This window comes from Electrona antarctica (genome assembly GCF_951216825.1).
Source record: "Electrona antarctica genome assembly, chromosome: 19".
Lineage (NCBI taxonomy): Eukaryota > Metazoa > Chordata > Actinopteri > Myctophiformes > Myctophidae > Electrona > Electrona antarctica.
Genome location: NC_136800.1, coordinates 10754806 through 10772717, shown reverse-complemented (window position 1 = coordinate 10772717; position 17912 = coordinate 10754806). Strand labels below are relative to the sequence as shown.

General features: G+C 42.7%; 1 protein-coding gene across 1 annotated transcript in view; it reads right to left on the bottom strand.

Moving 5' to 3' along the window:
• Positions 1-17583, bottom strand: part of wnt3a (wingless-type MMTV integration site family, member 3A) — a 93450-nt gene extending 75867 nt beyond the window's left edge. The window contains exon 1 of the mRNA XM_079488821.1: positions 17149-17583. The gene's annotated coding sequence lies outside the window, so the exon portion shown is untranslated. The remainder of the gene's footprint in view (positions 1-17148) is intronic.
• Between the last annotated feature and the right edge of the window lie 329 nt (positions 17584-17912).

Here is a 17912-nt window from a genome sequence, read left to right as displayed (position 1 = left end):
TTTTGCCCGAGATTTCAGTTTATCTTCCCCGACAGTATTTAGTAGTTGGGATGAAACACATGGGCCTTTAGGGTATAACTTCATAATCAAATGATATTTCAGATCCGGGGGCCTCTGGCCAGTCACTTGGTGGCGGGCTGGAGGTCACCGGAGCTTCTGTCTCCTCGGGGTGCGAGCAAGGGCTGGATGCAGGCCGGGCTTGTGACAATTAATGTTGGATATCTGCTGTATATTATGGGTAATGTCTCCTGCTGTTCCATGCCTTGCCTTGTACTGTCTGAAAAATGCTGTATTTTTGAAGTTTGTCAAGCTGTTTTTCTGTTTTTCTTTGGATTTCTTTTATTGTCTCTGTTTTTGTTATGTATTTTTGTTTTCTTGCATTCACATTTATGTTTGATTTCTGTTTCATTGTTCATGTTTCATTTTTTGAAATAAAAACAAAGAAAAAAATTATTTCAGTTTTTTTGTGTCCTGAGCCAGCACCTTGAAACCCAGGGATCATAGATGAACCACAGGCGTTCTTGTCTGCATCGCCCTTTGATTGAGATCCACAAAAATGTCGAACATCTAAAACAGACTGGAGTGTTCTCGGAAAAACAAACATCTCTGTCTCAACTCTTTTTCTTTTGTTTTTTTAATGCTCATCATGTTTCTGCAAACCCCCCCTTTTTTTTAAAGAAATCTTCCAGTAATTGTTCCTTCAGTCAACCGCAGGGATCGCTACCCTTCGCCCGAGGAGTTTAGCCTAGCCCTTGACCACAACATCTCCGCTGTCTCGCCACAAGAACCTGGTACTGGTTCCTTATTCAGGTTGCCAGGATTTCTAGGCTCTTTGGCTCCCCAAATCAATTATCACAGAGCTGCCCAGACTTTCCCAGCTGACGATGGGAGCCTTCTTCGCATTCAACGTCTCCAAAAACACCAGACCGGCTTGAACACAATTAAGATCATTTGCAAAGTTATAAATCCCTGATAAAACATGACAAAACATCCATAAATCCCACATTAAATATAAAGAAAATCTGTAATGATGCAACCCACAGAATCAGGCACTTATACTGTCTCAAAGAATGCAAAGCTCGCCCGAAGTGGCACAGTAGAAATTAAGAAGCTTTAGCCTCAAGTGTTCATGGCAGACCAGCAGAGTAAAGTACCCAAATCAGCTTAATGAGACTAAGCCTAAATATTTACAAAATTACCACTCCCCTGGCAGTACCATCCTTTCCAGTGTCAATGTGAAGGTAAGCTGAATAATTGTGACTTTTGTCACAGGCATGCTACTGTTGAGGTCGGTGTACTGTACTGTACTCACTGCATAAGGACTTGGGGGTCGAATTTGGGTAGTCATGACAGTTGGTTCTGCATCATCATGTCCACCACAGTGTCTCGTCGATATCGAGCTCTGCTCAGCTTCTCTCTTTTATTTGTTGGTTACTATTACGGAGCCTTTGTTCGCACTTCAATGGAAGCTGATATGAGTTGTAAGCGGAGCCTGTTGCTACAAGAGTCCCTCCAAAGGTCAAACACAGTGGTTTGTTTTCCTAGGATTCCTTTGGGATGTAATGTGAAGGGTTTTTTTGTCACCTGTAGACAATAAGGAGCAATAGCACTGCTGCCAGGTGGTCAATTAGAGACAAACATGTCTGTATGGGTTTGCCAAAATGGGAAGTGTAAACAAACAATTCATAACAGTGAGTGCAATTAATCCATCGACTTTATTGTCTCCACCAGGCCGAAGGCATGGGGAGAGAGTATGTTTTGCACTCTATCCGTGTGTGTGTCCGTCCGTCTGTGTACAGCTAATCTCCGGCACCGTTAACCCGGTCGAAGCCAAATTTTGCACACACACTCCCTAGATGCCAACGATGAACCTCTATCTCTTCCAGAGGTAGAGGCCTGTTATAGCGCCACCAGGAGGCCGACTTTTGTAAAACACATTTTTGGATATTACTCCTCCAGATTCTGTCCAAAAATCCCGCAAATCGTTACACAGTATCTGTATAGTCATGTGTTTAAGACGGATCTGTCCGATATTTCATATTCCATCCTAATTGGGCAACATTGGCTTTCAAAGTTTGCAGGATTGGCCCGTTTTGAACAAAAAGCCTCAAATCATGAACGCAGCGTGCAATTTACGTGAAATCTTTCACGGATTTTCCTACTAGGATGAGGAATATATCCCACCCTTTTCACATTGGCCTGTTATAGCGCCACCAACAGGTGGATTTCTGCAAAACACATTTTTGGAACAAAATGCCTCAAATCATCTAATTGCCATCCAAGGTGTAAGAAGAAATGGCTCCCTTTTCACATTGACCTATTATAGCGCCACCAGGAGGCCACAACCTGACCTGCCCTGGTGGAGACCTGTGCCCCGAGGGGCACTTTATCTAGTTGGGATTGAAATGGCAGTCAACTGGCCAGATTCATTGCGATTGATGCGGAAGTGTTGAACCGTGATTTTCCACTCGCATTGTGAAATATTCCTTCAAATTGATCCCGCAAAACAGTGTGACGTTTTGTAGAAGCTACTGATGTTAAAAAAACACAATTTTGGAGAAAAGAGAAAAGGAAAACAGCTTTTTTTTATAGACTAGGAATAGGTTCAAAGAGCAAAAAGAGAGAATGTCCTGCTCCACAGACCTAAACCTGTGTGAACTGGTCCATTAGAATCTGTGGGTGTGGTTGTTTGTGCACTGCCGAGGTCAAGTGTACACATTGACCCCCTCCAAGCTGGCAATGATCCGATGACATCATCAAATGGAGATCGTATCTCAGCGGTGTGCTGTATGATGCTGTGTGCATGGAAACTGGCCAAGGCTACTTTTCTGTTCTTACTTCCCCTTGCACAAGTGCATTTAGATGGGCTATAACTTACATTTGTTAGTCCCTTCAACCAAAAGGGTGACGAGAAGTACATGTGGAATGTTAAGTGTTCTGTGTCAGAAAAACATCAAAGAATGTATTGAACCTTGAGGAACCAGTAAAATTAATGACCCGGGCTGCCCTCAGGATAAAACAAAGATATGGGATAATAGGCCACTATACGAGAAAGGTCACAGTTTGAATTCCTGCATTTGTTATGGTCTGGTGCACCATAATATTTCACCTGACTGAATTTGGGTCGCGGTTAGGTTTAGACTAGTGTCTCTTTGTGAAGGACACGGACACTAGAGGTTAGGTTTAGACTATTGTCTCTTTGTGAAGGACACGGACACTAGAGGTTAGGTTTAGACTAGTGTCTCTTTGTGAAGGACACGGACACTAGAGCCAACATTTTATAAAACTGCATTGTTGTGATAATAGCCTAGCTTTTTTTCTTTTCAAAAGCTTGTTGATAATATTCGCAATTCAACAACTAAAGGCTATAATCATATTATGAAAGGAATTACCGTAGTGAGTCAAAAATGTCCTCACCAGAGGGTTATTTTATAATTCCAATAAATTGAAAATAGTTTTTGTTTTAGTATAGCCATAGCTGTTAGTTCTCTGGGGAATGCTAAAGTGTTGATTGGCAGGAAACGATGTGGTCTTGAAGCAGGTCTTCCACCGTCGCATGTTTTCTAAAATTGTAACTAAGGAAGAATGTGTCAAAGACAAATATCCTGCTTTCTTCTAGGGATGCATTCTAAAATAATCTGTCCATTACATTGCATTACTGTACTGTAATCTGAAAAATGTGATCTTTATTAATGCATTTTTGTGACCAATTAAGTATAACCACAAGTCATAATATTATTGCAGATAAATTTCACATTCCTGTTGATGCATGTCCTTGGTTTCTACTTGCAGAGCTTAGTTGTCAGGAGGTGTCACTAGCCTTAGCTGTTGAGTAATAATGGAGCTGTGAGGCAATGGGTAAATGTGTATGTGATGTGTTGTACAATAGTATTTACATTGTACAGTACAGTGCGGTACGGCGCATGTTCAATGATGTGCAATGCCAGAAACTTGATATGAATGCTGTATTGTTGAACTGCACGGCCGTGAGGTGATTCCACTAATCTCTATTCAAACCTAATCTAGAGCTAAATGCAATCTTCTGGTCTATCCTGTGCCTTTTTTCCCCCAATATGACATGAACATGCTTTCAGTGACATGATGGGAGATGATTAAGAGGAAGCGTTTATGCTTCAGCAGGACTCTTTTGCCACTATATGAAAAACAAAAACCCTAACATGTTAATTTAACTTTGAGAATATAAAGATTGACCCTTTTACAGTTGGAGGCCATCGATATTGTCCTTTTCTTTTTGCTGAGGTTTGCGTGATCTGAGCAAAAGGACAGTTAACCCATTTTGGGCGGGAACCCCTTTTGGTGTGAAAAATAGCAGATCTACAAGCTCATAGCGCGCCACCGAGTGGCGCGCTACGAGCTTGTAGATCTGCTATTTTTGAAAAATCGTGAAAATATTTATTTCAGAAAACTGGAGGATTTAGAAGGATTTTTTAAAATTTTGAGGTCAGGCCTAAATGGGTCAAATGATAAGGGACAATATCGGTGGCACCCAACTGTACATTCTATGAAATGAACACTCTGGATTTTATCGTGCACTGGGCACATGCTTGTGTGGTGTCCAAGCGCCACTCAGATCCACGGTGACAATCTCTGCCCAAAGGCAAAGAGAGAAAGGCCCAGGAAAGCTTGCTTCCTATGGGGCAGCCGCAGGGCCTTTGGCGCCTGCAGGAGAATGATATAAATCCGGCCTGCTTTGAAAATAATTAGCGTGAGGATCAAGGCTAGCAGTGCAGTCTCCCCAGCCTGGCGCTGAAGAGGAGACAGGTGCCACCAGTGGCCTAAGCCTATAAGAAGCCAGCGGGCGGGCGGTGGAGCTGCCCCGCTCACAGTACGCACTTGACCCAAGTTCCCAACCTGGGAAACAGAATGCCAATGTCTTGACCAAAAAAGGAAAAAAAGAAAAGAAAAACAGAAGCCTGCTGATCAGGCAATTCCTTTTCCTCATTCCGATTGCCCTCCCTCCCTGCATTTCAGGATTGCGTGCTGGCTATGGGATTCGTATATGGGTCTCGGAAGAGGAGCAGCAAGGGAATTCGGTCAGAGTATGATGTGACCACTGATCTGACCCCCTGCTATGATGAAAGTGATTTTTGAGTGGTGCAGCCACTCCAAGGAACAGCAATGTCTGTCTGTCTGTCTGTCTGTCTGTCTGTTTAGAGCAGGGGTTCTCAACCCGTGGGTCGCGACCCATCGGGGGGTCGCCAAATTATTTTGGGGGGTCCCCAAAATATTTTCAAAAAAATAATAATAATAAATAAATAAATTAAATTTTATTTTCACGATTTTTCAAAAATAGCAGACCTACAAGTTCATAGCGCGCCACTCGGTGGCGCGCTATGAGCTTGTAGATCTGCTATTTTTCAATAGCTAAATTATAACAATGCTTAAAACATCAAAAGGGGTTCCCGCCCAAAATGGTTTAAGGTTATTGTAGCAGTCAATTTATATTGGGGGTCGGGAGGGGGCGGGGCGGGGGTCCCGAGACATTGCCAAAGCATTTCCGGGGGTCCCCGGCCAAAAACGTTGAGAACCCCTGGTTTAGAGTACCAACAGGTGACAAAGTGGCGCTGTTGAGCTTCACACTGTGCACAGGTGCATGATGGGAAGCTGAGTTTTTAGTGTTAGTGTAACACCAGCACTGAGCACACACAGTGCAGTAGTTTTATTCGGCCAGTATGTGATGAAAAAAGCAATGTTGCTGTCCAACACAATAGATTATGAAAGAGCGATGTGGAGGAATTGCCTGTGTAAATTATGACATGACGAAAGCTAAGGTTCAATGTTCAAGGTTAATTTAATTGCTACTCAAACTACACATATACGTGCACAGTAGAATGAAATGACGTGGCATCCGACACATACATTTAATTGAGAATACCATAAAAAATAGAAATTATTGTTCCAGAAGAAACAATGTGGGGTCGTTGCAAGCCAAAAAAAAGTGTAGTATAGCCTATAAATAGTACAAATGAATGCAGTCAAGGTCCCAGCAGTGCACTCTTTGACATTGTATATATCTCTGACTGTTGCATGTGAGTGGGAATTATAATGATTCATTCATAATCATTATTATACAAATATAAAAAATATATATCTTTCACATTCGATCAGCCAAAGTCACGCTGTACAAAATGGTATTGATAATAAACTGTCACTTTAACAATACGTTCTCACACAGACAGACAGACAGACAGACAGACAAAAACTGCCAATTATTTCAGTAAGTAATAATCTCAAGCGTGGATGTCCACAGTAAGGTGGATTTTTTTGAAACTGTGAATTGAGTTTCTCTGTGAAAGTATGAAGGAATAGGGAGGGTCAAGTATCACTTAAGTTTTAAAAGTTCAATATATATATATATATTAAAAAGAACATTTAAAAATAAAAAGTTCAGGCCTGTATGTCCACAGTAAGGTGATGTTTTTAAATTGTGAATGGGGTCTCCAGGTGAAAGTATGAAGAAGTTCAAGTTGCGACGTATCAAAATCCTCCATTGACTTCCATTATAATTTAAGTAAAATAGTATCTCGGAAACTAACATTTCAAATATTCAAGAGCTGAACATGTCAAAGTTTGAACGGAGTTTCTAAGTGAAAGCGTGTAGGACTAGTTAGGTGCCAAAGTTTTCTTTTTGCGACCCCACAATAATAATGCTAAAAATGTGAAAAGGCTGTCATTTCTTCTTACACCTTTGATGGCAATTGGATGATTTGAGGCATTTTGATCCAAAAATGCGTCTTGCACAAATCCACCTGTTGGTGGCGCTATAACAGGCCAATGTGAAAAGGGTGGGATTTATTCCTCAGCCTAGTAGGAACGTGTGTGAAAAATGTCATGGAAATTGCATGCTGCGTTCATGATTAGAGGCTTTTTGTTAAAAACGGGCCAATCCTGCATGCCACTTTGGAAGCCAATATTAGCCAATCAGGATGGAATATGACATATCGGACATGGTGGCGCTAAAACAGGCGGTTCAGGAACACTTGGAGCAGAGGTTCATCGTTGGCATCCAGGGAGTGTGTGTGTGCAAAGTTTGGCATTTATTTTTTTGGCTTGGCCATGCCTTCTTCAGCGATCCTAGACATGTTTCGCGCATGCGAACTGCCGTTCACTTCCTTGTGTGCGGCCCGACTAAACTGTCTCTTTACTCTAAATCTACGGCGCTCTCCATGGTTTTGATCAAAACGGATGTTCTGTCCTCATTTCTGACTTAACCAAGCATCTCGTTTGTAATATTTAAACGCTTCTAGAGAGACATCAAATGTGACAGCGCGAGGTAGTAATGGAAGATTATGCCTCCCGGTTTTGGGGGGGTAATGGAAGGCGGCGCTTTTCAGAGTAAAATCTGCCTCATCTGCTGGGCGCCTTTATTTTGAAAGATTCCGGCGCACTGGAAGTGTTAACTATAAAGGGGTGCTGGAGTGGAGTGGCCTTCCCAGGGCTGGGTACTGTAACGCCAAATTCCAATACCCCAAATCTCGGCCACTCGCTCACTCACACTCGATCACTCCAGCATTGCGGTGTTATGGCGAAATTGGTTACCTGATGAAATGTGTGACCATCTTGTGGACTTACAACTTACATGGAGCCAGGAGGTCTTTAAATATGTGGCATGAATGAACACCGCTAGGTTGAACTCTTCTAATAAACAAACTGCAACAATTTACATTCAGACACTGACGTTATGTGATCGTCTACACGATTGTCACATATTTCAGCAGGTCACCAATTTCACCGTAACACCACCATGCTGGAGTGACCGAGTGTGAGTGAGCGAGTGGCCGAGATTTGGGGTATTACCATGGAATTTGGCTTAAGTCAGTGGTTCCCAAACTATTTCATGTCAAGGACCCCCAAATTGACACTAATTGGCCCGTGGACCCCCATTAGAAAATATATGCGTGAGTTCTACAGCTCTAGCAGAGATACGCAACCATTTTAATTTCAAGGACCCCCCAGGTTGACATGTATTAGTCTACGGACCCCCATTTAATGGCATTTCTATCTCTGGGACCCCCAATTTATATTGTAAAATCGATGTTAATTTAACTCTGAGAGTGTACAAATGGAACCAAATGGACTGTGCGCTTTAACAGCGGGAGAACAAGGGCGAGCGCCACTTGAATTTCATTGGCTATCGCCTAATCACCCACTATCGCCGGACGATGTCGCCCAAAAGATGAATTCTTTTCATCTTTTCGGCCGACATTACTCCGCCCACTTTTCAACCATCGCCTGTTCGCCAGCTATCGCCAGTAGTCGCCGGGTTCCATTGACAAATAATGCACTTCCGGAAAAGTCAGAGTTACAGACCCATAAGGGGTCCATTTGGTTCCAAACTATCCTTTAGCTGGGGACCCCCTGGAACTCCCTCAAGGACCCCTGGGGGTCCCCGGACCCCACATTGGGAACCACTGCTATAAGTTGTGGGCTGCAGCCATCAGCAGTGTTGATTTTGACAGAAAATGTAGATTTTAGTCATCATATAGTCTCTTGAATAGAGGGTATGCGTGTGACATCATCATCAAACCCGGAAGGACTATGCAGGAATGCCTACTGAGTGGCAAAAAACTACTTTCTGGCCACGACAGCCCATAAATTCAAACAGAAAAGTTGTATTTGATTGCATTAAACGACGTCAAACTCACGTTGTCACTCACTTTGCCACTCGATTTGCCATTCACTTTATGCATGTGCATACCCTCAATAGAATCAGCGTGGACAGTGGCACAAATAGACGTTACTCGCCTATTTCCTTCCACCCTATAGAAATGAGCAAACAAGCTATCCTTTCTAAATATGTCAGAAATTGTATAGTTTTCGAAACCTATACAATTAAAGACATATTTAGAAAGGGACAGATGCAAGAGTGTCAAGCTTGGCTTTGACACTTGTCACTTGACACTAGTAAAACACAGTATAGTCATCAACTTATTTCCACTGTGGTCTACAAATATAGCAAGGCACACACAATCAACAGTTCCCGAATCATTGAACAATATGTGACCAAACTTGGACACACAGTAAATTATTGGATTTATTTTTTTATTTTTTTGTCATATTTCATATATGAAAGCAGGGAATCATTGACATATTGGTTGTTCAGTTTGACCCACCCGTTTTGGAGATATGGCTTCTTAGATGTAGTAATGTCTTAGAAAACAGCGAGTTGAGAAAACAGGCTTGAAAGGTTCACTTCTGTGGACTCTAACATTACACCTAGCTACATGTTTAATGTCGATTAAACATGTCAGCTCTGACATTTATTTCAGACATGCTGTGAAGTATGCGATTATCTCATTTTGGATTTTAAAAAAACAGTTTTTCTCCTCTCCTGAACAGTTAGTCTTGCCGCCATGACTGTCTCTGTATCAAAAAGAGTCACATATGCAGGAGTGAAAGGCGATCAAAGCTTCAATGAATTGTATAAGGGCAGCTAGGGCTCATTTATTTCTTTGACTGATTGTTTGCAGAGTTACCGACATGACATGTTGCTACTTGCACAGGTGTCGTTTAATGTTATGCTGTTTGGCAAGGCTATGAGCTGATGCTCAGTCGGTCCTAAAATAAATACATGAATAAATCATATAGACATGCTTGTAATGGCTGATAATAATTCCCAATGAATTACTCATGCCGGCAGGCTAACCCTGGGAGCTAAAAACAAACTGTAATGACGCGCCACAAACAATGATAAAATGATTCATGTCCAAACGAGCTCATAAGTTTAAAATGTTTATATAGTTCAGTGCACCAAATATTACAATACAATTTCAATAATAAATACGTATGCAATAAATATGTGCAAAGAATCCAATGATCAAACAGTGAGCAAAACCAATTGTGAATGAACCAAAGTATCAAATAAAGTGCGAGTGCGGTCAACAAAATGTATCGCTCCCAGCTCACCCTGCCTCCAAGTTCAAGCGTCCTTAGAGTGAGCTGGTAGACACCTGTATTTGTGACCTGTCTGGTGGCCACCCACAGAGGCGCTCCCACCAATAATGGAGCACCAATGCGGTGCCCACACCCATCACCAATCAAGTGAAAATAACTGTGACTATGCACTCTTTGGCTCCTACAATGCTCGTGGTGAATAGAACAATGTTTGAGGCGTTGTGCACTTGGCCATATTAAATTGTCATACAGATTTGTTACTGACATACTGTACAGGTCACAACTAGCATTACTGAACATTGCAGAGGTTGCAGTCAAGCAAACAATATGGAAAATCAAAAAGCTGTATGACAGTCGATTCCCCTAGAGATCATACCTAATTTGGTGAAGTTACATTTGGGCAACAAACAGTGACATATGTCCCATTTGTGGCTCCCCTATGGGTATGTCTAAGTGAAATCTGTATTGTGTAGAGCAGGGGTTCTCAACGTTTTTGGCTGGTTGAGCCCCGGAAATGCTTTGGCCATGTCTCACGCCCACCGCCCCACCCCCCTTCCCACCACCAATACAAATTGACCACTACAATAACCTTAATGATAGAGATAATACATCATAAATGAATACTGAAACCAGATATAATCATTAAGGAAAGTGTATGCATGTACTATGTGTACTATATGTAAACTCTCAATTTCCATTTTCCAGCCATTCAGTCGCATTTTTTTCCTTTTTTTTATTTAAATAATTTCGGGACCCCCTGAGGGGTCACGACCCTCAGGTTGAGAACCCCTGGTGTAGAGGTCACTCAATTATAGTATGTGATTCAGGATGCATGTGTTCAACATGTTTGAAACAAAGGCCCCTCCCACAAAGGCCCCTCCCACAAAAGTGGCTTATAGGTGGAAATATTTGGAGTGGTATTTATTTTTTTAAATGTTTTTTTGTGGCTTTCGCCTTTATTTTATATTTTTTATGGAGGGACAGACAGTAGGCTGACAGGAAATGGGGAGAGAGATGAGGGGGAAGACATGCAGTAAAGGCCGTCGGGATCGGGAGTCGAACCCGCGGCACACTGCCAGACTGGATTACCAGCCAAGGTGCCTGGACCATTGAGCCATGGCCCAGGCCGGAGTGGTATTTCTTACAGCGTAAAAGTTTGGCACTGATCGGTCCAGCGGTTTCTGAGATTAGACCCTAACACCTGTGCGTGCGTGCGCACGTGTGTGTGTGTGTGTGTGTGTGTGTGTGTGTGTGTGTGTGTGTGTGTGTGTGATGGGGGATTACTGGGAGTTAAGGAGCCTGATGGGCTTGGGGGAAGAAGCTTTTACAGAACCTGCTAAGTTCTGTGCTGTGTGCTGCGGCATCTCTTGCCAGAGGGCAGAAGGGAAAACAGGTCTGTGTTGGAGGCATAGAGTATATAAAAGGATAGAGACTGAACTGGCGCGAAGCTCCGCCCCCCCAGCTATTCATGTCAGTGGAAGTTGCTCAGTGGCGTTTTGAAGCACCCGGAAGACTGCCGGAAGTCCCTCCTCCGGACCTCAACTTTGAGGTCCGGAGTGACGTATGCAACCGAGCGCTCAATGTTAAAGCCCAGCTGCACGGGGTTTCCCGGTCATGAATCCACGGGTCCGCCTGTAGTCCCTCCTCCTACCACTAGGAAACCAGACCTTCAACGTTGAATAGCCTCACTGGCCCCTTGGTTGGAGGCCTCGATCGGTCAAATAGTGCTAGTGTTATATGTCCCGGATGGATACATGGGAGTGAAGTCCCGAAGATCTTCTCAGCCATCCTCTCTCTCTGCAGGGACTTTCAGTGCAGACTAGAGGCATTGCAGCTTCAATACCAGATGAGAGGCTCAGTTGGTCAGTACACACACACACACAGCAAGGCAGTGTTGTTTTCGTCGACTAAAACTATGACAAAAAATGTCCGTCGACTACCTTTTTCCACTGAGGAAAAATAAATGAAAACTAACCTATGATGACTAAAACTAAGAATAAATATACTGACGATGTTTGTCAACAAATACAAACTAGACTAAAATGTTAGGAGGGGACTAGTGGACAAGAGATCCAGTATAAGTAATTTTAAACTTGGTTGCATGCTGAAAATAGCCGCGCTGCGACGCGTTGTGTAGATCGGCTATTTTCAGCAAGTGTAAAATCAGTCATTATAACAGCATCAAGGCCCGCCAAAATACATTTTAGTCGACTAAATCAACTGTAGATTTAGTCAACTAAAATCTTATGACATTTAGTCAACTAAAACTAGTCTAAACATTCCAGGTGACTAAAACTAAATGGAAGCTATTCAAGAGACTATGACTAAAACTAAAATCAAAATGTGCTGCCAAAAAACAACACTGCAGCAAGGTAGAAGTGTACTCGGTTACAGATTAGCCAGATGGCATTTCACAACAAACAAAAACGCATCTGGGGGGGTGCAAACCCTGCCCACACACCAACACCTATATCTCTCCTTGTCTCACGATGCCACAGTGATCTGAGCTCTCCGCCATCTAAATCAGTAATTCTCAACTTTGCAACTTTGTTTATTGCATTATTTGATTGATATGTACAATCGTAGAAGCAAGACAGGGTACGTTTTATACTTCATCCTTTTTGTTTTTTTGTTTTATTGTCTCCGCCAGGCTAAAGGCATGGAAGGACAGAGACTTTGTTTTCGCTCATGCCCGTGTGTCCGCCCGTCCTTCTGTCTGTCTGTGAAGTGAACAGCTAATCTCCGGGATCGTTGGACCGTTCAGCTTGAAACTGCGCACACACACTCCCCCTGGAGGCCAGAGCAGAACCTCTAAACACTTTTCCCCCCCTCTACTCATACTGAATTTGTCCAAACCTCACGCAAATTGGTATACATTTATCTCTGTAGTCAAGCGATCAAAACGTATGTGTCACATTTCTCATATTCCGTAACTATCGGCTATGATTGGCTTCCAAAATTTGCGGGGGTGGCCAGTTTTGAACAAAAGTCTACACATCATATCATGAATACAGCTGCCTGATTGATGGACACACATTCCCACTAAAGCCAAAGATGAACCTCCACCCCATTTTTACAAATCTCCTCATGGTGACACTACAACAGCCCACTTCATATTTTGGCCTATACCTCTTGAACCGTAGATTTTCTGCCACAATGTGTTTTAATCAAAACACACTTTGTGAATACTACTCCTACAGATGTTGTACAAAACTCACACAAACCCGTACATTATCTCTGGGGTCATGCGATCAAGATATCCGAGTCAAAAATTTCAGATCCCGTTCCAAATGGCAATGATTGCCTTCAATGCCTTCCAAAGTTTCGGGGCCATGGGTATTGGGTAGGCAACCCGGCCTGACGGAGACCTGTGCCCTGAGGAACACACTTTTGTAGTTCCTTCTTCATTTTATTCTAATGTTTTAATTACGTTTAATGTATGTACTTCAAAATCAATGAATCAATTTCAAGGACCCCCACTGTGATATGCAGATTAGGCCATGGATATGATGGTGTTTTATTTGATCTCTGACTGGGACCCTAATCTAAAATAATTTAACTCTGGGAGTGTATATGTTCACAAGATCTGGAGTTACAGAATATTAAGTGTCCATTTGTTTCCCCAACTATCAATCATTTAGCCAGGGACCACCTGGAACCCCCTCAAGGACCCCTGGACGTCCCCGATCCCAATGTTGAGAACCTCTGACCAGTGTTCTAAATGCAACTGGTTCTGTAATTGCTAGAACGTTGGCCAGGACAGCCTCTAACAAACGTATATGGCTTGTATCCTGTCACTGCCCCAATATGAAGGTTCGCTGGCACCATGAAAACTGGGCTGCTTCTGCAATGCATTTAATTTACACAAATGATTTCCGCCTACTTTTAACAACAAAATCTGGGAGAATGTCCTCAGTCCGTATTTGGACGAGTGAATGACTTGTGATATGGCCGATTATGTAATTTTGACTGCCTGTGACAGTGACCGTGAACTTTGAACTTTTTGACCCAAAAACTTAAATCATGTTTTCAGTGCAGCCTACTGATCATTCCTGCCAAGTTTCATGGAAATGCATCCATCTGTTCTTGATTTTGATCTTGACCTTGATTGTACCTTTGACCTTTTTTGGAACTAAAAGTTAATCATCTCTGAAATACCAAATTGCAAGAATATCCAGCCGTCCATTAGCAGTTATTTTTGTTCAAACACAACACACACGCACACAACAACTGATTACAATGGCTTGCCACAGAATATTGCCCTATACGACAAAGACAGTAGTATAAAGGTAGCGTGAACATATCTTCATTGGCGTCATTCTGGTCACACTGGTCAGATCTGGTCTAAATGTGTCCATTCACTTGTTCATAACACAAATCCAAACACAAATAAATAGCCAATCAAATTAGCTCACAAAGTGTCATGATGCGATCATGCGACACATTGTGAGCCATGTTGGAATATTTCTGAGGAATTTTAAAAGACTTACCAAAAATAGAGCCATGCCATGTTGTTTTTGTCGACTAAAACTAAGACGAAAAATGTTCGTCAACTACCTTTTTTCACTGACGAAAACTAAATGGAAACAAAATGAAAACTAAGCTACATATGACTAAAACTAAGACTAAAATGTATTGACAATTTCGTCAACAGCTAAAAACTAGACTAAAATGTTAGGAAGGGACTAGTGGACAAGAAATCCAGTATAAGTCATTTTACACTTGGTTGCATGCTGAAAATAGCCGATCTACAAGCTCACAACGCGTCGCTTATTTTCAGCAAGTGTAAAATCAACATCAACCGTAGATTTAGTCGACTAAAACTAGACTAACACTAAAACATTCCAGGTGACTAAAATGTGACTAAAACTAAATGAAAACTATTCAATATGACTAAAACTAAAATCTAAATTTGCTGCCAAAAACAACACTGCCATGATGAACGTGGTTAATAAAAGAAAAGAAAACATGTATATAACGTAAAACAAGTTGTTAAGGAATTTGTAGACCGACTGCAGACCAATATAACCATAATACTACTTCTGAATTCAACAATAATATATGCCCGGATCACAGAAGCAGTGGTGGGCCCTGCTCTTGTTCCAGCCAGGATTGTGTTAAGTCTTTTTATCCCAGGAGCATTGGTCGGAACTGGAGGGGTCAATGTTCAGTTAACAGACATGGAGGAGATCGTAGGGTCAGGGCTACCCACTTAGTTCAGAGGGAGATCTCAGGGGGCTTTACATCACTGGAAATAACTGGCTTGTCTGGAATGTTACAGTAATGTAATACTGCTACTACTACTACTACTACTACAGCTACAATGAATGGTAATATTAATAGTTAATAACAATAACAATCTAACAAATTTACAATTTTTACATTTCTGTACCCATGCCCGTGTCTGAAGTTCATTGAAATGTAATGTTTTAACCATTATAAATTGACAGTGCTGAATCAGCCGCTCGGAAGTGAACCAAAGTGACCAGGTCTGACCCATTTATGGGCACCGTGCTCCATTTGGCAGAGGAGATCATCGCGTCTGCTTAGCCCTTGGAAATTCTCTTTCCCACCGCGCCATTGGAGTGGGCTGCAGAGGGAGTGTCGATTGTTTGGGAAGCCGACACGGGACCATCATTTTCCACCCTCGAACGTGTGGTTCCCTGGTAGCAGACGCTCGGAGAGGAGGAAGGAAAAACAGGATGAGGGGCAGAGAGAGGCGAAGGGGATGTTCACTGTGAAACCCATGAGAACAGCCACCTCCTCCTCTGTCTGCTTCTGGGCTGGAAGCGGGGCTATCCCCTCGCAGTCCTGACTCATGGTGTCCAATGTTGGAGAACCAGACAGCTGAGATGTTCCCATGTCACATCTTCTATTGTTGTTGGCACTCGGGGTCAGGGATTCTCTTTCGACCGCGTTGTCGGTGGAGAGGGAGCTTCAACATGGTCAGGGCGTGATCAGTCTATCTAGTCAGTCAAACACGAGATATTTATAATGAATTTAATTAAACTAAGCCTTTTTCATTTTTCACCCAATTTAGTTATTATTACTATCTCCACCGAGAAGTTCCTCTCACCGTTGACCCCCTATACTGGCTGGTCTTGGGTCAACTACACAGTCCAACTGCGATACACAAGATGTTACCAATCACTTTTTCCCCATAATTGTCCGTAATACATGCAGAGAAACGCAGTTTCAGTTCTGTCAGACAGCTATTCCTATAGCTGTCTGAGGAGGCCTGGGCCATGGCTCAATGGTCCAGGCACCTTGGCTGGTAATCCAGTCTGGCAGTGTGCCGCGGGTTCGACTCCCGTTCGCTTCCCGCGTTTACGCGTCTTACTTGTTTAAATCAATTCAATACAGGTATTGGATTTAAGATATGATTGTGCTAACAGTATTATTAGCATAAAACACTGTATATCATATTTTGAAAATTCTAATTATGGGATAACACATATCCCATAATTTAATATTATATAAATGCATGTCACCACTCATCATGTGTTACATCATTTTCACAAAATATTGCATGAGAGAGAAAAAAATCACACCCGTGTGAACTGAGTGGTGCAAGGTCTTATATAGCCTGATCAGATGTGGTCTGACGTAATGTCAGTGACCATAGTAACCATGCTCGTTTTTTTGGTACGAACAAACACGGGTGCACGGGTACACGGGTACAAAGCCAGTTGTTGGAGTGGTTTGCACCACTCAAACATTGTTAACTTTGTAAGCTATGGCCCAATTTACAATGTACAGTTTCATTCAGATACAAACACAACCAAGGGTTTCCTTGTGACGCCACCATCAGAAAAGCATTTGTTTCACTCAAACATGGCTCAATGACACAGCAACGAACGAAAAAGCAAGATTCCTATATCCAGAGAGAGGGAGAAAGAAAGAAAGAAAGAAAGAAAGAAAGAAAGAAAGAAAGAAAGAAAGAAAGAAAGAAAAAGTGGACTAGGCCTACATAGACAGAGGAGATGAACCAAAATCAGCCACCCTGTCACAGATCACAACCTTCAACATCAGCCAAAACACTGCAGACATACTGTACTGTACTGTGTAGATCCACATCAGTCTTCTATTCCAACAGAACATTTCAATCCCAGAGACAGAAACAGCCAATGTTATGTTGGGCCATTGGATCCCAAAATGACAGCTTGAATCACATATCAAAACACAGCATACAACAAGAGCAGCAGCAGCAAAAAATGGAAAAAGGGTTCCTACCTGGAGCCGTCTTCTACTTATGATGGCAAGAGTCAAACTTTGGAACCCATGGATAGAGAGATAGAGCTTCTCCAGTGTCTCCAGTCACATGTCAATCATCCATAGCTCGCCAGTACTTTTCTCCCCTGCTGGGAGATCCCGGTGTCAATGGCAGTGACCGACCAGACCCATTCTCCCGGCTGCCATCTTCTCAGTCTCAGCCTTGGCAGCCCCCCCCCCCATACAGAAGATGCTTGTTGGTTAACGTTCATCCTGGTTGATATTTAGTTCTGCACATAGCATACTGGTGTAGCAAAGTGGCCGCAGGGGACTTCTGTAGAGCAGGCTTCAGGGTCCAGCTTCAGGGTTCAGCATTCACATTCTCACCACATTCATGGTGGGGTGTTGGACTTCCACAGACTGGCCATGCCATTCAGAGCCATGCCGTCTTGGTTCATCACCTCGTGCAGCCACGCCCTCATCTCAGGCATACGTTTGTTAGACACAGAACAGTCCGACAGGCATTAGTTCAACAACACCGTCGCCGTTCAACAACTAATCCGTGGCGGGTTAAAACTAGGGGGTGGGCTTCAGGCAACCAGTTATGATCCGGAGAGTGTTAATGGCATGGAAGGAATCAACCTTTTTGGCATGTGGGTTTCTACACCAGGCTGGGGCACAGTACCTCCATGGCTCCTAGGATGCGGAGTAGGTTGGGAGGAAAGAAAGAAAGAAAGAAAGAAAGAAAGACAAAATGATAATGTATCTATTTTATATCGTACTGT